At 41.9% G+C, this 21,704-nt stretch overlaps 1 protein-coding gene across 7 annotated transcripts in view; it reads right to left on the minus strand.

Moving 5' to 3' along the window:
• The window catches only part of SNCAIP (synuclein alpha interacting protein), a 309,420-nt gene that overhangs the window by 220,062 nt on the left and 67,654 nt on the right, over positions 1-21,704 (minus strand). For 6 of the 7 annotated variants that reach the window (XM_068246969.1, XM_068246983.1, XM_068246960.1 and 3 more), the window contains one exon: positions 5,069-5,120. The gene's annotated coding sequence lies outside the window, so the exon portion shown is untranslated. Of the gene's footprint in view, positions 1-5,068; positions 5,121-13,554; positions 13,710-21,704 lie in introns of those variants that run through there. The other variant, XM_068246962.1, reaches the window with a different exon arrangement.

A 21,704-nucleotide genomic window follows, 5' to 3' on the forward strand; every position in this document is an offset into this window, starting at 1 on the left:
TTGAGAATCCAGTGTGTGTGTAGCAGCCCTCGACACTCCCAGCTACTTGTATTTTAACATGGGCGCCTATGGCGTAGCTTAATTTACAGGATCACGCCCAAATTTACTGCTTTATCTCCAGGATCCTTACTGTGTTAAGCCTCGTCTTTCAAGTGTAGCATCTGTTGGGAAATCTGGTAGATGTATCCAGTATCCACAGTCCGCTCTGTGTGCGCTCCCACACGGCTGCAAGCAGCGGCCATCGCTGGGAACATCCTGGGCAAGAACAGTGCTGATCCTTTTCAAACTGCACATGCCCAGGAGGGTCTCTGCCACAGCTGCTGTGCACAGCCACGCGGGAGCACGATACCCAGGGGCACGGGGAGCGGACTGCACATGCGCCGGGCTCTGACTGGTCCCTACCTGAGCTCTGAATGGGGGCTGCACCGGCAAGTTGGAGAGGGGGTTGAACACGACTGAATGCTGTGCCAGTTGTTCCTAAATGAAACATCGCTAGCGGCGTGCTCCCGACCCGCCACAATCTAGCAAAATTTTCCAGTAGTCTTTCAGCCTTTCATCGGGCAGAAATCGATTTGATCACAATGACGAAATCTTTTAGATATCGACAGGTAAAATCGTCAAGTGCATGGACACCTTTACTGTACTATACTCCGGGTTGCAGTTTCCGTAACAGGGACACATAGAGCAGTGAAAAATGAGAAGAGATTCTAGCTTTCCTCATTATGTCTAGAAATGAAAAGTTGGTACTTAAAGGATACCCGACGTGACATGTGACATGATGAGATAGACATGAGTATGTACAGTGCCTAGCACACAAATAACTATGCCGTGTTCCTTTTTTTCTTTCTCTGCCTGAAAGAGTTAAATATTAGGTATGTAAGTGGCTGACTCTGTCCTGACTACAGTGACTACAGTGTGACCCTCACTGATAAGAAATTCCAACTATAAAACACTTTCCTAGCAGAAAATGGCTTCTGAGAGCAAGACAGAGATAAAAAGGGGAATTTCTTATCAGTGAGGGTCACACTGTAGTCACTTCCCATCTGAGTCAGGACTGAGTCAGCCACTTACATACCTGATATTTAACTCTTTCAGGCAGAGAAAGAAAAAAAGGAACAGCATATTTATTTGTGTGCTAGGCACTGTACATACACATGTCTATCTCATCATGTCACTTCGGGTATCCTTTAAGCTTATTTTAGAAATGGTTCTACCACTTAAGGTACGTACACATGTTCAACTTTTTCGAACAACTTGTTGTCCGACTTGTCGTTTGAATGACAAGTTGGATGTATGCGCGCGTTGTTGAGCCACTGATAACAGCCGGTTTGCCCAATCCGCTGAGCGGATCCGTTGGACTAACTGTTGTTCAAACGGCTATCAGACTTTTAGATGTTTGTCCGAATAATAGATGTTCAAACAACAAATCGTTTGATCGCTCGTTTATTCTAGTCCATTGTTCATTATCAAGTTGGTTAAAAGATATGTAAATTAGATAAATTAGCATAGCAACCGCTTTGTTGGTCAGTGTGTATGTGACGTCTGAACGACTTGTTGTTTGCACTACAAGTTGTTCAAACAACAAGTCGGACAACAAGTTGTTTGAAAAAGTTGGACGTGTGTATGCACCTTAAAGCCTACATTTTTAATGGTATGCATAACCCAGAGGGTACTTAGTAGGGCTCAGAAGGTACATAAACTTGTCAATCATAGTACGTTTGCAGCGTTAAATACATTTACTTATTATTTATAAAGTGCTAACATCTTCCGCAGCGATGTACATAGTATATTGTCTTGTCACTTAAGTGTCCCTCAGAGGGGCTCACAATCTAATCTCTACCATCGTCATATGTATGTATCGTGTAGTATATGTATCACAGTCTAGGACCAATTTAGGGGAAAGCCAATTAACCTATCTGTATGTTTTGGGGATTTGGGAGGAAACCAGAGTGCCCGGGGGAAACCCGCATAGACACGGGGAGAAAATATAAACTCCGTGCAGATAGTGCCCTGGCTGGGAGTCAACTTGCTTATTTGTATTAAGGCATTTACCGGTAGTGATGGATTATTTCTAACAAATATATACACTACAGTATTTGAGAATTGATATGATGTTACCCATGGTGGGCGGTACTTGGCCAATATGATCATTAAGAAAGGGGTAAGTAGTAAGTACTATTATATTGTTGAGAAACATTGTTATAAAGCAGCGTTCCTCAACATTACTGCAGCATGCACCCCTTTATGAAAAGTGGGGAGGTGGGTTATATATATAATCAGGATAACTTAGTAAGGATAACTAAAACAGCAATTCACATAAAATCCATCATTAACATCTAATACCCAGGAATACCTTCTATTATTCCAGCTGTCCTTGTAAAGTTTCCAACAGGCAGTATGTAATTAATTATGCAAGCATCAAGAGTTACAATTTACAGGCCTAAAATCAGTAAGGATGTAGTAAATGCTGTGCTTATTTTTGCTGTTAACACATCCTTCCACATATTGTACATCTGGCATTCTGCTCTGCCTGGCTCACCGCACCATCACTTGGAGCAAGCTGCTTCACAGAGATCTGTAACCCAATTGGCTGTTGTCAGATTCTATTTCACTGTACATGAGCGGCCTTTATAAAAGGCACTATGATGCAAAACACTACACAAAGCAGCAGGACAGAAATAGATAAGTGATACAGGCAAAGACAGTGACTGGCAGTACTGAGATTTTCACAAGCTGAATCCAATTGCCTTGGTGCCTTTCAGGCTTTGAGTGAGTGAACTTAACATGCGAGCGGCTTTGCATCTGCTACCCCTGTCATCTGACTTCACAACGCTGCCTCAGGCAATGGCTCACCTTGTCATGTTACAGATGTGCAGCTGGTACACATCTGAACACTATTTCCAGTAACACTTTGCCACATAGAAATGTGTTACCATTAGAATTCAGAGAAAAATGTATAATTTGCTCTTCTGACACTTCAACAGGAGGCAGAGCAGAAACCATTTCCAAAGTGGTGATCACCAATAGTGATTACAAAAAAAAGAAGGCAAATGAGCCAAAAAGCAATGTTTAACCACTTGATTTCCAGACTTTTAAAGAGAATCTGTAAAAAGAAAAGCCCTGGAATGGGGTAGTGGTGGTGGGGTATTTCCTTTAGGAGGGGGAAGTCTCAGGATCCCACAGAGGCTTTCCCTGTCCAGTTGGGCCATATGGTTTCAGCGCTGGCAGCCCCGGACACAGAGCAGTAATAATATTTGCCATTGCCGCTACGCACGTGCCCAGTAGTGGCTCTCCGCTGGGGCTCTGGCGGAAATAGCTGCGCCCGACCGGATCTGCTCTACTGCGCAGGCACCTACGGCTCTCCCCTACGCAGTAAAGCAGCCCCGATCGGCTCGGCTATTTCCCCCACTGCACATGTGCGCACGTCAACAAGCGTCTGAAAAGGAGACACTTAGGGGGTCCCAAAGGCTTCCCCCTCCCAAGGTAAGTACCCCCCAGGGGCTCCTTTTTTTCAGATTCTCTTAAAAATTAAACAAGATGTCAGCAGAAAAAATGTTAAATACTTGACTGGGTAGAGGGAAGCTTCTGGATAGTCTAGAGGCTTCCTGTGTCCTCCTCACCCCCATCGCTGCCACATATGGACGCTCTGAACATATCCGGCACGCGCTTGTTTAATATGTTTTTATGGCCATGCTCCGCTCCATGTACAAGAGCGGTTGTACTGCCCCTGCACAAGTAGAGCTGTAGCTACTCATCCATTAGCGGCTCTGTTCTACTGCATAGCGGGTGGGGAGGTATACACTTGGGGGCAGCCCGAGGATGGCTAGATTTTATGCTGAAATCTGTTTAAAATTGCTGGGCAATGTGCCAGGTCAGAAAGGAATCTAGGGGGGGGGCATATATATTCACAAGACCATTCATGCACGGTTAATGACGCAGATTATTTTTATTGAATGACGATGCGCTTTTATGTACACCTGACAAAGCCCATATTTTTATGGGGTGATAACTCTTGGGTTGTGGTGGGGTGATGTGTTAGTACTTGTACATTATTCTTGTCTGGGATAGAGGGCTAGACCTGCAATATATTCAAGCAATATATGGCTGCATTACTGGTCTTGTAGGCAAACACTTTTTTTTTAAATATATATATAGTAAAGTTACATTTTTACTCTCTTGGAAAGTATAATACTGTGTTGTGCAAAACTAAAATACCAAACAGCAAGCACAAGGCATGGCTGTAAACAGTACACCTTTGCCACCTTGGCAGTATAGGTAGCTGCCACTTAACAAGGTTCTATTGAAACTTGTAAGTGCTAGTGTTTGACTGACTTCCTGGTTTGGTAGCCCTGCCACCCTTTTCCTGCCCTAGTCAATAGCCATGTTCCTACTCGTCTTTGGAAGACACTACTATAATAAGAGGCACCCTTGGGTATAGAGCTGAAAAATGTGTTTACCTATCCCATTCTAGAGTTCCCCATACTGCACTTCCTTTCAATAGGTAAAATAGGTCCTTCTGCTTATTCCCACATCCCAGTGAAGAGCCTAGGAAAAGACCAAAAGAGGAGGGAAACCTGGAAGAGTAGTACCACCAAATAGCAAGGGGGTGGGTAGAAGAAAACCCTAGAAGTGCATATAGTGGTTCTCTAGATGACAACCCTACATTGTGCATGGCAGCCTATCAAAATACATTTTTCAACTGTTCAAGCAATAGTTTGCCCCCAGTCCCCTTTTCTAATTTGCAAAGCTTATGCTTGCTTGTGACAAACCATTCCTCATGCCAAGCATGTCCTTCTGAATTCCTGATGATATAGCTGCCTGACCCCTTCACCAACACAGAGGCCAAGCAACAGCTGAGATGGAGAGGGGAGTTGGTTGTCTTGCTCATAGTTGGATTCTCATCACTAGTACTCAGCAGAAACCTGTTTGTGACAGCAGTTAGTGATGTTGAAGGCTACAATAGGTTCACAGGTATAGTAGGCTCGGTAACTAAATCAATAACATGGTCCAAATCTATTTTAGAAACATTTTAATGTAGTTCGCTTGTTACGCATAAAAAGAAACTTACCTGTATTTAAGTAACGGATTGCTGAGATGAATTACAGATGGAAAGTACCTGCCTGCAAAGAGGAAATGACATGGTAAGAAATAAGCATAAGAGGAGAAAATAACAAAACAACGTGACTGATTTATTTAGCACAATACGAAGAAAACATGGGCAAAAATGGAGCAGACCAACCAATCTCAAAAAAACGCTTTATCATAACATATAAGTGCTCCTTAGTGTATGAGTACCACATGTTGAGAACATAAGATCTAGGCAATTGCTCCCTTTTTGACCCATTTTTTGTGCAACTGTCTTCATAAATCGGTCTAAAGGAAAATATCTTTATAGGATACCTGAGGTTACATGTGACATGATGAGATAGACATGAGCATGTACAGTGCCAAGCACACAAATAACTGTGTTCTTTTTCTTTCTTTCTCTGCCTGAAAGAGTTAAATATCAGGTATGTAAGTGGCTGACTCAGTCCTGACCCAGACTGGAAGTGTCTACAATGTGACCCTCACTGATAAGAAATTCTGACTATGAAATACTTTCCTAGCAGAAAATGGCTTCTGAGAGCAGGAAAGAGATACAAGGGTCAATAGTTCATTGATTTTAACTCTGGTATACTTCAATGAATGTGTCATTGAGCAAAAAAAAAAAAAAAAAAAAAACAGTTAAAAAGTAAAAAGTATATTTAAACATACAATAAAACTGTTGAATATAAGTCATTTTTAGGAGAAGGAAGATAGATACAATAGTTTATTTCATTTGTTTATTTTCACTTCAAGTGTCCTTTAAATGTGTTATATGGTAATGTAGATTCTCACACAACAAAGCAGCTTCATCCTAGTATACAGTAGGTGTCCCTTTCCCTGATTGTTTTACAGCTTTATCAGTCATTTTTTTAGCATTGTGACACATCCACACTCACTAAGGAAATGCATGCAAAGTTTAGCAAAAACTATCGAATAAATCAATTTAACTTTCTAATTATTCTAACAATGGCAAGCAAGACAACCAACTTTGCCATTAATAACTATGGCTTGTGTTCTCTTTTACTTGTACAGACTTCTATATTTTATTTTTATAAGGGAATTTTAGCAAACATTTTCAAATATAACTTGAAACTATGAAGTGCTCAAACAATGCTGTATGTAGAGGAATGAGTACATCATCCTTACCACCAGCTCACGCAATTACTTTAACACAACTGAGCTTTCCTTGGCTGTGGCATTGGCTTGTCTCATCTCCTGCCCCTGTCTAGCAACTGCGTGAAACTTGAAAACAATTGGATGTGGTCATCAGACCACCTCCATATCAGAATGCAGCAATCACACACACACACACACACACACACACACACACACACACACACACACACACACACACACACACACACACACACACACACACACACACACACACACACACACACACACACACACACACACACACACACACACACACACACACACACACACACACACACACACACACACACACACACACACACACATAAAACTGCATAACTGCAATTAATATAATAACCACTCAGCAACACTCACTGTAGTGTAATATAGCCCTAGTGAACCCTAGTGATACTTGCAAAGTGCAGTCACCTGTTAGAAAAAAGATTTAACTAATGCAACCCAAGTTTGCAGGATCACTTGTGTTCTGTAGCAATCTCCTGTTCCCAGGAAAAAAACAATCAACCAGGCTTTACAGCCTGCTACTTAAAACAAATCCCAAGAACAGCAAAATCATATTTATAGGTAAAGTTATAGATTTGTTTAAGGCCTCTTTCACAGTGCCACGTTAAAGTCGCACGTTAGAAAATGTTTTAACGTGGACTAACGCACAGCAATACAAAGCCTGTGCGACATTCGTTGTGTGTAACGTGTAGCAATATTTAGGAAGTGTTACATGCTGTGCGTTTTGCAATAAATCTGCTGCGTTGTGTGTGTTGCACATGCTCAGTAATGTTTTTTCTTTGAATGTAACGCATGTGCCGTTTTTGTTCCATCACTGTGCGACGAAAACGGCGCACCAAGAGACACAACGCAGTGCAAAATAACGTCCAATTTCATAACCTACATGCGCTGTGTTAGGGGCACGTTGTGCGACTTTAACGTCGCATCAAACGCAACGTCCCACTGTGAAAGAGGCCTAAATGTATACAAGTAATGTGTATAGGATTTTCTTTAAACCCAGATACAAATGCTTTCCTACACACGTGGTACGCATTTAGTTGTAGAGCTGTTGTTGTAGAATTTTGTGGAGTATTAGATGTCAGATAAATCATTTTTAAATAACCTGGCTGGGGCCCAGACATTGGCTACTTTCTGTACCAAAGACTGTTACTGCTGTAGGCTACAGTCCCCCATAACATTTAGTCTGTGCCTGCCTCTCTGGAGTATGAAAATCAGGATGTTGACTTAACCACCCTGGCGTTCTGATAAGATCGCCAGGGAGGCTGCGGGAGGGTTTTTTTTAAATTAAAAAAAAACTATTTCATGCAGCCAACTGAAAGTTGGCTGCATGAAAGCCCACTAGAGGGCGCTCCGGAGGCGTTCTTCCGATCGCCTCCGGCGCCCAGAATAAACAAGGAAGGCCGCAATGAGCGGCCTTCCTTGTTTTGCTTACACCGTCGCCATAGCGACGAGCGGAGTGACGTCATGGACGTCAGCCGACGTCCTGACGTCAGACGCTTCCGATCCAGCCCTTAGCGCTGGTCGGAACTTTTTGTTCCGGCTGCGCAGGGCTCAGGCGGCTGGGGGGACCCTCTTTCGCTGCTGCTCGCGGCGAATCGCCGCAGAGCGGCGGCGATCGGGCAGCACACGCGGCTGGCAAAGTGCCGGCTGCGTGTGCTGCTCTTTATTTGGCGCAAATCGGCCCAGCAGGGCCTGAGCGGCAGCCTCCGGCGGTGATGGACGAGCTGAGCTCGTCCATACCGCCCAGGTGGTTAAAGAGAACCCGAGGTGTGTTTAAAGAATGTTATCTGCATACAGAGGCTGGATCTGCCTATACAGCCCAGCCTCTGTTGCTATCCCAAACCCCCCTAAGGTCCCCCTGCACTCTGCAATCCCTCATAAATCACAGCCGTGCTGTGAGGCTGTGTTTACATCTGTAGTGTCAGTCTCAGCTGCTCCCCCGCCTCCTGCATAGCTCCGGTCCCTGCCCCCGTCCCTTCCCTCCAATCAGCAGGGAGGGAAAGGATGCAGGCGGGGACTGGAGTTCTGCAGGAGGCGGGGAGAGCTGCAGACTGACACTATAGAGATAAACACAGCCAGCTCTGACAAGCTGTTTGTCAGCAGCGTGGCTGTGATTTATGAGGGATTGCAGAGTGCAAGGGGACCTTAGGGGGGTTTGGGATAGCAACAGAGGTTGGGCTGTATAGGCAGACCCAGCCTCTGTATGCAGACCCACCTCGGGTTCTCTTTAAAAGAAAAAAAACCCCATCAGAAAACCTGGTACTGGATTCCTTAACTCAGGTTCTTCTGATCATGAGGCACTTTGTGTCAAACAAAAAGGAAGTATTGTGTCAAACAAAAAGGTAGCATTGTAGCATCAAATTAGTAGATGGTAGGAGGGGTCAACAAAATCTAAAAATACTCTGTAAAGAAGTAATAAAGAAATGGCATACCTTAAAGGAGCCACTTGAGGTACAAAACTAAACACATTTCACAGCTTAAAACCACTTCAACAGGTCAATATAGTACCTTTGGGGACAAAATAATATAGCGTTCATGGCTCCTACTTGGTATACAATATTACATATGGTTATACATAGCTTTCACTCTGATATTGGCCATTTGGACACTTAAAAGCCCATATGGAACTAAACAGCCTGTGGTCGAGATACTTATGTTTGGACATAGGATGTTTATGCTATTTGTGAACTTTGGAATATGGAGTTAATACTCATCTAGTTGCATATGTTTTATAAACATGTCTGACTCTCACCCATGTCAGTAGTGGTGGTTTTGAATAAGATGTATTAGGAGAGATTTTATACAGATATTTCTGGTCTACTGGCGGATTGTCTCTTCTGCCACAAAAACGCGTTGTTTTTGTGCTAAATAAAGTTTTGTGAAAATACCTTGAGTGGCCTCCTTTAAGTTAGGCCAGTTCTTATTACTTCCCTACAATGTATTTTTAGATTTTTTTTGGCCACCTCCTACCTGCTACTAATATGATTACATACCCTTTCGAAAGGGTCCCATATTTTATATTCCCTCATAAAATATAATTTTCTTTGGAGCAGCGACCACCAGAATCTCCCAAGATCAAGTGGGGGTGGTACTTACCCGTGTGTACAGAAAGTGTTGGCTGGAATTAGCAGCCGAGACTTGTGAGTATCATACTACTCATACTTTGTATTTTCATTTACCTAACATACTACTCCGGATCGGGCTCCCGGTGTCCCTGTGCTTTAGTTCCCTCTCTTTTGCATTGTAGCATCAGAGCACTCTAAGCTTTTGTATACAGATCTGGAGATGGGTTTTTAATAACATATTTACATACACAGTTAAGTAGGATGAAAAGACACAGGTCCATTAAATTCAGCAACTCCCAAATGTAAGGGACTTTTATTCCAGAGGAAGACAGAATGCAACCCAAGCGTATGAAAGTCACATCCGCCTATTTAGTAATAAAAGGGTGAACATGACCTTCGCTTTGTTCTTTATGTTCTGTTTTAATGTCCAGGGATTTGTTTAATGTTGATGTATTTTACCAGCAGCTGTAAAAGGATCAATGCCAAGGCTGTTGTTTTTCATCGCTGTTTTCCTGTCCTGGCCATAAGCTTGCTATCATGATTCAGAGAAAAAAAATTAATATGCATGCAAATGAACTTAAACATTGCCAGGTGAAAACGGACAAGAGGAGAGTGGCCGGCCGCGGTGTCACATTGCTGTTTGTTGACTTTGAGGCGTTTGCAGAGAGAATGAACAGAACACAGGGTGGGATGCAGGAAAAACAATTGCCGTGATGAAAATTCCACAGCAACATGATCCCTCGATGGAAACCCATCATGATAAGGGATCCAGCTGGTTCTCTATTTAAATTGGGCACGAATCAGCTTGCTGTATTCTGACTCTGTATAAATAAGAAGACTCCCATTAGCCTATCCAAAAACGCCTCTAGAAATATTTATCTTCACTGGGTCTGAAGAACATCTCTGAGTGGGGGAGCCTAGTCCCATGTACGAGAAAATGTAAAACACACACTGCTTTTCTATGAGAAGGCATCGGTCTTAGCAAAGCTACAGAGTAGATTTACATATGGGACCGTTGTATGATTTACCATCTAAGACCTTTGTATGAAAACCAAATCATGTTCACCATGACAGCAAGTATGTAAGTAATTAATCTTTGCCCTGTTAAAGAGAAACAGTCACAAGTAAATCATACCCCAGGACTGTGCCTCAAGTGACTTATGTACAGCGGTCACCTGAGTACATGAGATGCCATAAAACACACAGGCTGCATAACCTGCACCAGTGGAAGTATTAACTAGTGCTGTCCAAGAATGAAAAAAAAAATCCATGGTTCTGATCCAGTTCTGTAACATGCCTTAAAGTTTTGGAAGGTTGCAAAGAAATCTTCTACAGTTAGTCATTAAAGGTATCACCTAAACAACTTTTGTGGTTATGTCTTCGGATTCTATCTTCTTAGAAATATGTTAGTTATCCGCCAATTAATATTCTTCCTGTAGTCTGTAATTCAGAGGATGGTGAATGAGAAGATGTTTAGCATGATGTTATAATTCTGCATCCTCTTCCACCCTGTAAATTCCACATAACTAATGGAGGTAGTCTGGAAATCATGGGCATGCTGCACGGTTTGAGAGCAATGAGATATGGGGCCCATTATGGTAATTTGGGTGCTGGGCAGAATATTAATAAAGTTCTGTTACTGTTTGCAACAGTACTTTCTTTAGGACCACCAGCTTCCTAATACCCACCTTTACCTGAACATAAATTCCTTCCTCAGTGCCTTAAACTCCCCCGCCTCAAATTCCTTTATGATGCCTAATCTTCCCTCTAACATACAGTCCTTCCAAACACCTAACCCTGACCCCTAAGCCTAAAACACATAATCTCCATTAACTCCACTCCCTAACTCTACTAAACGAGTATAACCCTAATTTCTAACACTAACAAATAACCACCTTCTCTCGTTTTTCATCTGCTTGAGCTCAAATCGAGGACCTGGAGCCCAAAGCAACAAATAGCTGCAAATTTACATTCAGTTAATAATGAGGACTAAAATGATCACATCCAGGAAGGGTGTTATCTTATGGAGCATTCTGTGCTTCTAAGCACGCAAGTTTATTATACTACACTGGATCCAGCCTCAGGCCCTGACAATAGCAGATTTGTTTAAGCTGGTCTTGGCCTCAATGGGAGACACCAACACAAACTAACATAACATAAATTTGAGAAAATTTGGTCTGCCTGGCTGAAGTACCTCAAAGACCAAGGCACTGTCTACAATGCTATTTAATATAATATATAGGTGATGGAAGTGATGACCTCTATACTTTTCTAATGAATGGGGACATGGTGGACCGCATGGGATGCGGTGGTGGGGGAGGTGGGGTGCGATTGTACTGTATTTTTTATGTTGAAAAATCAATAAAAACTATCGGTTAAAAAATAATGAGGACTAAATGAACAGGAGTGCTATTCACCTGCTTCAATCTTGGCCACCCTTTGGTGCTGAAGACTCATGGTTTTTGTTAACACTTGTCAATTGTAAAAAAAAATATATGAACAGGTGGCATCCAGTAGAATGCAGCAAGCTGTCAGATTTCTTGAAATGCAACAGAGAAGTGTGTATGTTTTGAACAAGCCTATTGACTAACATAGCCTGCCAGTTCTAAAACATTTCTGAACTGAGTAAAAATATGAATACTGTACTGTAGTGTAAATAGGGCCTCCTACACCATCAAGACTCTTGTCAGGATGTCAGTCATTAGCCAAGCAGCGAAGAAGAGGTCAACTGCAGAACAGTCAGCACAGCCCATGGTACCAGAGAGTAGTGTGTTAGCAAGTTGTCTCTGGAGCCACTTCCTCTTCCTGGTGACACTCAGAGAAAACATTTGGATGATATGTTTTATAGGTGCAACCAGGTGCCATAATGGCTGTGACTGGTAGAAAAGTGAGAAATAAAGCCTTTTAATCAGTGTGAAAGAAAGGAAAATGAAGTTAAGAGAGTAATGCATTGTCTATGTATGATTTTTTTCTGGATTTAGCAACGCTTTAAGTGGCTTTTTTTTGTTTTGAGTTTTGCTGTGATGTTTGTGTTGTTATGTGGTTGCTAATGACTTTCCTGACCTTTTCCTGTTTATCTGTTGTTTCTGCTGTTGTTTTATGCTGGAGGACAATTCTGCCTATTCTTGGCATCTTTATCATTTTTGGAATTTGGGTGGGAACAGCTGGGGGAAGGAAAATAGACACAACAATACTTAGCTAATCATATTTTATAGGTTCCCTTTAAATTAAACTATAGCAAAAATGTGACTGGTTATTATGTGCATTTTTATACACTGTATTCTCAAATCTCATATTTTACAGTTTCTTGGAACACATTCCTATGGTATCATGGGTAGGCTGTCTGAGTGAGCTACTTAGATCACTGGTAAATGGTTTTGGAGTCTTACAACTATACAACTATGCAATCTTGTTCCATTACAGTATTGCATCGCAATGCAGCACAGCAGTCCAGAACTGCCAACAAGTATTTCAGTGCAGTGAATTCATACAGAGGATCAGTTTATATCCACAGACTACTGAATTGGAATTAGTGACTCATACTCTGTGCTTGTAACCTTAAGGTGAACCTACAGCCAACATTCATGCTTTATATAAGTCGATAAGGCACATAGAAATATAACCACACCACACTTGCATTAACACATGCTCAGCTCCATTGAATAGCACATATTGGGCTTGATTCACTAAACCGTGATAAGAAAAATATCACACCTTATCAAAGATATTACATGTTATAAAAGATATCACACCATATCAAAGTTATCATACGTTATCAACATTAACACACCTTATCAGAGTAGCATAGCAAGCGCTACGAACTTTTGCCTGCTAATTGGCAATGGCACTCGTCCTGCCCTGAGCCCCTGCGGGGTTGTATGCTACTCTGATAAGGCATGTTCACTTTGATAACGTGTGATATCTTTGATAAGGTGTGATAATTTTTTATAAGGTGTGATAACTTTGGTAACGTGTGATGACTTTGGTAACATGTGATATCTTTGATAAGGTGTGATATTTGTCTTATCATGGTTTAGTGAATCAAGGCCATTGTACAAGGGGGAGGAAAAAAACAACAACAAAGCAGGGGAACACATCAGCAATCAGCAGTATAAATCCAGTCCTCAAGCACAAATGGGAGACACCGACACAGACATTAGACTATCTCCTGAAAGGATCACAGAATAATTGTTATGGACAACAACAGTCTAAGGTTTGTACATATTACCTTCAGGTTTGACACATAACTATGTAGAAGGAAGAATTTGGATAGCATGGACCCTTCCTGAGCCTTGGTACATCCCGCTGTTCCATTTGATGTCTGTGGGATATGGATATGGATGGATGTAGAAACACAGAAATGCCTATAGATGTCCGTGGCAATCTAAGGGCTAAAGGACATTTAAAGTGTAACTGTCGGGCATAAAATCAAAAATCAATTCTTTATTTTTATCTGATAATTGATAAACAAGTAATAAGGATGCTAATCAGACAATCCAAAAGTTAAAATCTCTATTACTTATCTTGCTGATAAATGATCATTCCCCAGTTTACCTGACTCTTATTTGGTACGTTGCCACACAAAGGAAGTTGCAGGGCATGCTGGGTTGTCCTTTTTTTCTTCTGTGCATTAGTTAAGTCTGAGGGGAAATAAAGAAGCAAAAAAAGACAACCCAGCATGCCCTGCAACTTCCTTTGTGTGGCAACGTACCAAATAAGAGTCAGGTAAACTGGGGAATGATCATTTATAAACAAGAAAAGTCATAGAGATTTTAACTTTTGGATTGCCTGGTTAGCATTCATATTACTGGTTTACCAGATAAAAATAAATAATTGATTTTTGATTTTATGCTCGACAGTTACACTTTAAGTACTAGAAATAAAAAATAAAAGGATTGAGCCAGTACTGACCAATTCAGCACTGCCCTATAAGGTTTACTCCTTTACAGAGACGGTTTTCCATAGGTAGGCCTGATCTTTGCCACAACAGCAGCACTTGTACCAATCACAACCAGAAAAGCAGTATCTCTCCTAATATTCCTGGCTCTTGCTATGGGCCTGGCTGCCACAGAGCAATGTTAAAGTGAACCTCCAGACTAAAAATCTACTCAGCAGCACTGAAAAGGCTTGGTGTTTCTTTAACAGTTTCACAGCATCAGAACTTTGTTTTCATACCCAAGCCTCATTTTTAGCTGCGCAGAAGCTAAGCTCCACTCCAACAAAGAAAACTGCCCGGGCATTTTTCCCCTGATGCTGTGCAAAGCATGATGGGATTTCTGATGTTGTTGTTCTCGTCACCTAGCAGCTGGGAGGGGTGATCAGGACACAGGACAGTTGGAACTGTGTCTCATGCTCCTTGTCACCTCCTTTCAACCAAAAATATGGCTGCCCTCATGAAATCACAAACCTTTGCCTGTTCTTTTAAAACAGGGTGGGTAAGAGATTATATTACCTGTCTATTTTAATCAACATAACTAATGTAACTTAATGACAGTTTGTTTGTTTACCCACTTATGCCCAACTGGACGAACATTCTCGTCCAGTTGGGCTGCATGCACTCCCGAGGGCCGCATGCGCTCTCGCCGCCGGCCATTAGCCCTGCGATCAATGAATGGGATTATAGATCTTATTCATTGATCGAAGCCCCTCACAGAAAAACCAACAGCCTCTAATCAAAGGTTGCGGTTTTTCTTAGTTACAAAAAGTTTCCCGTCTTCATTCTTCTTCCTGGAAGCGTATGATCATGCTCCCAGGATTTTTTTCCTGTGGCCATCATGTGGCCAAATAGTAAAACTGCACACACATCAATTTTTTAATAAATAAATAAAAAATTTACATTTAAAATTAGCTCCCACGCCAAAAATGACCCACATACAATTTTTAATACAAAAAATAAATAAATTTATAATTAAAAAAAAAACAAATAGTTACCTAAGGGTCTGAACTTTTTAAATATGCATGTCAAAGGAGTATATTAATATAATTTTTTAAATTATGGGCTTGTAAATAGTGATGGGCGCAAATTGAAAAAATGCACCTTTATTTCCAAATAAAATATCAGCGCCATACAATGTGATAGGGACATAATTTAAATGGTGTAATAATAGCTAAAAAATCAAGACAAATGGGCAAATAAAATACATGGCTTTTAATTACGGTAGCCTGTATTAATTTCAAACTATATTGTCCAAAAACTGAGAAATAATGATTTTTTTCCATTTCTTTCTTAATATTCCTGTTAAAATGGATTTAGAATAAAATAATTCTTAGCAAAATGTATCACTCAAAGAAAGCCTAATTGGTGGCAGAAAAAACAAGATATAGGCCAATTAATTGTGATGAGTAGTGATAAAGTTAGTGGCAAATGAATGGGAGGTGAAAGTTGCTCAGATGCAAAAAATAAACAACCCTTCGGGCTTAAGGCCTCGTTCACATCAGGGCCGTTTCTGTGCGCTTTTTACAGCGCACTGCCCTGTGCGATCAGCAAGGTATTTATTTTCCCATGTAACTAAATGTAGCTAGTTCACATCTATGCGCTGCGCTGAGCAGCGTTACAGAAACGTAGTGTTGCATGCATTTCCGTGCGTTGAGCTGGAAAGCGCACATCAATGCAAGTGAATGGGTGCGCTTTTTTAGCGCATAGAAGCGCGTACAAGCGCATAGAAGCGCATGCGTTTTTTACCCTTAATTGGAGAAAAAAATACATTTACATACAAAAACAAAGTTTTATTGACATCTGCTGCTGGTACAACAAGCAAAACGTGCTTTAAAGAAGCGCAGCGCAACGCACAGAAACGCGCAGTAAAGCGCGCGCAAGCGCATGCCTTTTTTACCACGCGCTTTCACACGTTTTTCAGCGCAGCAGATGTGAATGAGGCCTTAGTGGTTAAGATGAAGTTCCTCTTTAAGTTGCCAGTTACAATACACACATAATCTTGTGTTTAGACTATGGCAGAAACTACCTCAGCATGACTCTGGCTCAAAAGAATTAGCCAGCACCAGCCCAATATTTTTTTCTGTATCTGGACAGGTAAAGTGAGGTAACTTAACTACTATGCAGAGCCTTCGATGCAATTATTAAACAGGGGTGCTCCCATTCTGACTCGGTTATTGTGCAGTATGACTCTTGATAAAAGGTTCACTTTAACATAGCTAGGAATAGCAGCATAGTGGAGGACTTAATAAATCAATCAATCATATCCTTTAAAGTATATTTCATTCAATATTTCCTAAGCTAAATGCGGACCTAACTGTTGTTATGGATCTAACAATACTAGAATCCCACTTTGCCCAGGGGAACCTATTAAAAAAGGAATAACATTCTTTCATTGTTTATTAAAAAATTCCTCTGCTGATCCCCCATATATTGCAGGAAGTGGGAACCAGACCTCCACAGGACTCTAATCTCTCAACAACTGGAAAGGTTCTGTGTCTTTGCCCACAAGGTATCCATCTCCACCAAGCCACAAAATATGGGGTTCAGTACTAACAAGGGTAGCTGCACATAAAACCACCCTCAGAAACATGCACAAGATTCCAATATTGGAAATGCAAGAGCTTGACATGACCCTTTATTAAGAGATTTTTTAGCTATTGCTGCTTTCATAACAATTAGCTATCTAGGTCACAGAAGACATTCATGTTACTGCACATAAAAATAGCGACACAAGTATTGCCTCCTAGTGCACCAAATAAATGCTGCCAAAAGCCGTGTCCACAGAATATAGATACAGAAATGCACTCCCTCGATAGGCGCATTACTGAGATCATGAAACTAGCTCCGAATCAGAATCATTTTTATCTGGCCAAATAGGCTTGCACATAGAGGGAATTTGACTCGGCAACTGCTTAACACAGGGCTGTTTTTAGGCAAAAAGATTCCAGGCCATTGCCTGGAGTGCCATTGGTCTTTGGGGTGCCATCACCTAAATTAGGCCCCCCAGGTATTTGATTACCTGTGTCTGCCGCATTTGTGCAGCAGCAGGAAGTTCAGTGTCCTGAAAAGCAGCAGCATCGCCGGTCCCTGAAGACTCCCTATGCCTCCTTACACAGTATGGCACATGGTTTTGTGCAAGGGTGTTTTTCGGGGTAGGGGGGGGGGGGTGACATGACTTATCTCGGGGTGTCTTTTTAAATTAAAATGATTTTATGTTCAACAGTCTGCTCAGTTAAGTCCCATTCCTTAGATACTTATGCTTCCGTCCCAGGATGTGGGAATATCTAATGCCAGCTACACACGTATGTGACAGCACCTCTGACAGTGTGGCGTGCGGCACAAGGGACCTGGTGAGTAGGACAATGCCCTTGGCCTTGTTAATCACACAGGTAGACTGACTGCCAGTGCATCCATGGGGTTAAGGGCTACTGTACACAGAAAAGATTCTGAACAGTTGTACGAGAGAAAATGCCGCCGAGAGGATACAGCCAATATACGGCTTCCCCTGCTCCTGCACAAGTCCCGGCGTCATTAATTACTATACCCCCTCCAGGTCCACATGGATGGTGGGGAATGATGTAATGCGGCTTCCAGCTATTGCCAATAGTAGAGATGACCAGCGCAAGATCGTTCCAACTGTAGATTTATTCATTTGCACAATGTCAACAACATCAGCCTGGACATCTAGCCACAATACAGCATATAACTACAGATCTTAAGCTGGCCACTAACGGTCCAATTTCTAGTGGAAAATCGTTCGAGTGATCAGAAATTCTGATCGAACGAAAAATCGTTCACTACACCATCAAGTAACCAATCATTGCTTCCTATCTATCACGACCACCAAGAAAATCCAAATTTTCGTTCGACGAAAATTCATTCGGGCGACATTTTTTTCACTCGTTCATAATCGATTGTGACCACCAATGGAGATTATTTACAACCAATCCGATCAGAATTTCTGATCGCTCGAACGATTTTTTTGCTAGAAATTGGACCGTTAGTGGCCAGCTTTAGTAGTATTTACAGCTCTTGCTGCAAGCAGCAGGTAGAGGACACACTCAACAGAAGGAGCTATGTCCACGCTGCAGCCAGGTCTGCTCACAACGGGCTGTCGCCGTTTCGAGTGGCTAACTGCTCTTTGTCAAGTGATAGCAATTGCTGGCGGCCGAATTACAGTGTTTTAAAAAAGAAACTTCAGCTCCGTCTTGTGACGGCTGCGAAGTTACTCCCTGTGGGCCGCTATAGCTGTTATTCCAATAACGGTCTATGGTGTTACCGGCTGCACCCAAACATTCTGCGCTGTAAATGACGAGCTTGCTGATCAGAGGCAACCCCCAAAAGCGTCTAGTATTTGTACACGGCTGATGGAGCTGGACTTCACAGAAACAAGGTAATACTGTGGTTGAGGGAGGGCCCCCCGGGGCACCTCTGGCCCAAGGGCCCCAATGCAATTGCAACCTCTGCATTCCCTATTGCTACGCCACTGGTAGTAGCTAATGACACTTCTGAGGGGACCATACAAATAACCTTTAAAATACATTCAGAGTTCAACAATATTCTAAAGACATATGTTGCTAGATGACAATCACTTACTAACACACACACATATTTGTGAGGGCCAGAAGATAGAGAGAGACACACACACACACTCATTTGGGAGGTCTAGAAGAGAGAGACAGACACACACACACACACCAGTATTTGTGAGGTGCAGAAAAAAGACACACACACACACACAGACACACACACACACACACACAGACACACAGACACACACACACACACACACACACACACACCAGTATTTGTGAGGTGCAGAAAAAAGACACACACACACACACCAGTATTTGTGAGGTCCAGAAGAGAGAGAGAGAGAGAGACACAAACACACATACATACACACACACACACACACACACACACACACACACACACACACACACACCAGTATTTGTGAGGTGCAGAAAAAAGACACACACACACACACCAGTATTTGTGAGGTCCAGAAGAGAGAGAGAGAGAGAGAGAGACACAAACACACATACACACACACACACACACACACACACCAGTATTTGTTTGGTCCAGGAGAGAGACAGGCAGACATACAGTACACACACCAGAATTTTGGTCCAGGAGAGAGACAGACAGACAGACAGACATACACACACCAGTATTTGTGAGGTCCAGGAGAGAGAGAGAGAGAAACACACACAAGCACATACACACGCACACGCACACACACACACACACACACACGCACACACACGCACACACACACGCACATACACAACACACACATTGTATATAAGTGAAGAATGCACACTGGTAATAAGTTTCTGAGCACACTGCTCTTGTAATGACATAAGATAGGATGGATGAAATAAACGTATACAGATTGTATCTATCACACAGGACCTGAAGCTCAGTCTCACTAGCCAGCCTGTGTTTCTAATTCACTGGATATGACACAGAGCTATTATTCATCCTCAATAAGAGGCAAATACACAGAGCATGAAAAGTCCTTGACTAATGTAATCCGATGCAGATCTGCTTCCATGAACTGACATGGACTTTCAGGTGGCTTACAAAGCAGAAAGCGGAGAGTAGCACATTATTAACTAGAATGGATTCTGCATTTAGCGGTGAACATCTGCACATCCTTTTATGTGTGATCAGACTTGGAGCTCTCCCAGCTTTTGCCATGTAAGTACAGTTCATATGTGGCTATTCTAGTATCCACTGACAAAGCCTGACCTAATCATAGCTGTTAGCCAAAAATAAGATTTAAAACAGTTCACACAATCAGTGTTAGTAGATGTACTTTATATACCGGTATACATATAGGGAACCCAAGGTGAGAGTGATATGGAGGCTGCCATATTTATTTCTTTTTAAACAATGGAAGTTGCCTGGCCATCCCCCTGATCCCGTGTCTCTTACACTTTTAGCCATAGACCCCGAACAAGCATTCTGATTGTTGCCAGAAGATCAACAGGAATGCCAGGCAACTGGTATTGATTAAAGAGGAATTTAAGCGAAAAGAGGAAAAAATAGAATACATTGAAAATTGAGAACTTAAAAAATAGAAGAGAGTTCAAGAAATGATTGATATTCGGCATGTAATCTGTTCATATTGTTTTATCCACAATGAGCCTTCACATTATCATCTTTACTACTGGGAGACATGAGAAAAAAAAAGCACCAACTGCAATTACTGTATCTATTACTACACCACAATGCGATAGGCTAAAAGGTTGTTTTTTTTTACAGATATACACATGCACAGAGAGAGATACTGGTTGCTTGGCAGTTGGAAACAGACATTATTTCCCACAAAGCAACGAGGTTTACAAACAGGAAACTGTCAGGACCTAGGTATTGACATCACACTGCGGGAGGGGTTTCACCACAATATCAACCATCCAGACCTCCATGATGATCTATTCGAGAAAAGGTAAAGATTTCTCATGGGAAAGTAGGTATCAGCTACTGATTAGGGTGAAGTCCAATCCTTGGTTACAGTTCCTATTTAAAAGTAAATAAATATGGCAGCCTCCGCATCACTCTCACCTCAGGTTCACTTTAAATATGAGCACACATGCTGTGTAATGCCGTGGCAAGAGGCATATATCACATCTTTGTCTGTGTGCCATCGTTTGCTGGATGTACTCACAGACTGCTGCAAAACTGAGCTACTTTGACTAAGCAGTAACAAATAAGACTGCTACCCTTTTATGTTAGTTATGCATGCATGAGCCTGCTATGTGATTAACATGCACAGAATCAACAGCAGAGGCTTTGAGCTGGGAGTCCAAGACACACTCCCCGACTCTCATGATGACAAAGGAACAGTGACACAAATATTATTTATGTTGGACTGTGTGGTACAGGATAAAAAGGCAAGTGTAGGAGGGGCTGGGTATTTGTATATAAGCCATGCATGGGTTAGCTAAGGATGTCAACAGTCTAACTTTTAATCGGAGCGCCTGGTTTTTAACTTCTGTCCAGATAAAAAAATGCTAAAGAACCAGACTGAAATTTTAAAATGGGAGAAGGGGGACAAATTTTTATTTTCCCAGTCTGGAAAAAGGATAGCTGGCGGATTATTATGATGCTCCATGTGAATTGTGTGGTCAGACAGTGGTCACCGGCCCCCGTTCCCACATAGACTAAATATGGTTGCTATGTAGCCTCTTTGGCTTTGTTACATGACTTTGAAGGAAAACTGAAGTGAAACATATATGGAAGCTGCAATATTTATTTCCTTTTAAGCAACACAAGTTGCATGGCAGCCCAGCAGGTTTATTTGGCTGCAGTAGTGTCTGAATCACACCTGAAACAAGCATGCTGCTAATCTTGTCAGATTTCACAAAAATGTCAGAAATACCTGATTTGCTGCATGCTTGTTCAGGGTCTATGGCAGCGCTTGGTACCCA

The sequence above is a fragment of the Hyperolius riggenbachi genome, chromosome 1 (assembly GCF_040937935.1).
Source record: "Hyperolius riggenbachi isolate aHypRig1 chromosome 1, aHypRig1.pri, whole genome shotgun sequence".
Taxonomy (NCBI): domain Eukaryota; kingdom Metazoa; phylum Chordata; class Amphibia; order Anura; family Hyperoliidae; genus Hyperolius; species Hyperolius riggenbachi.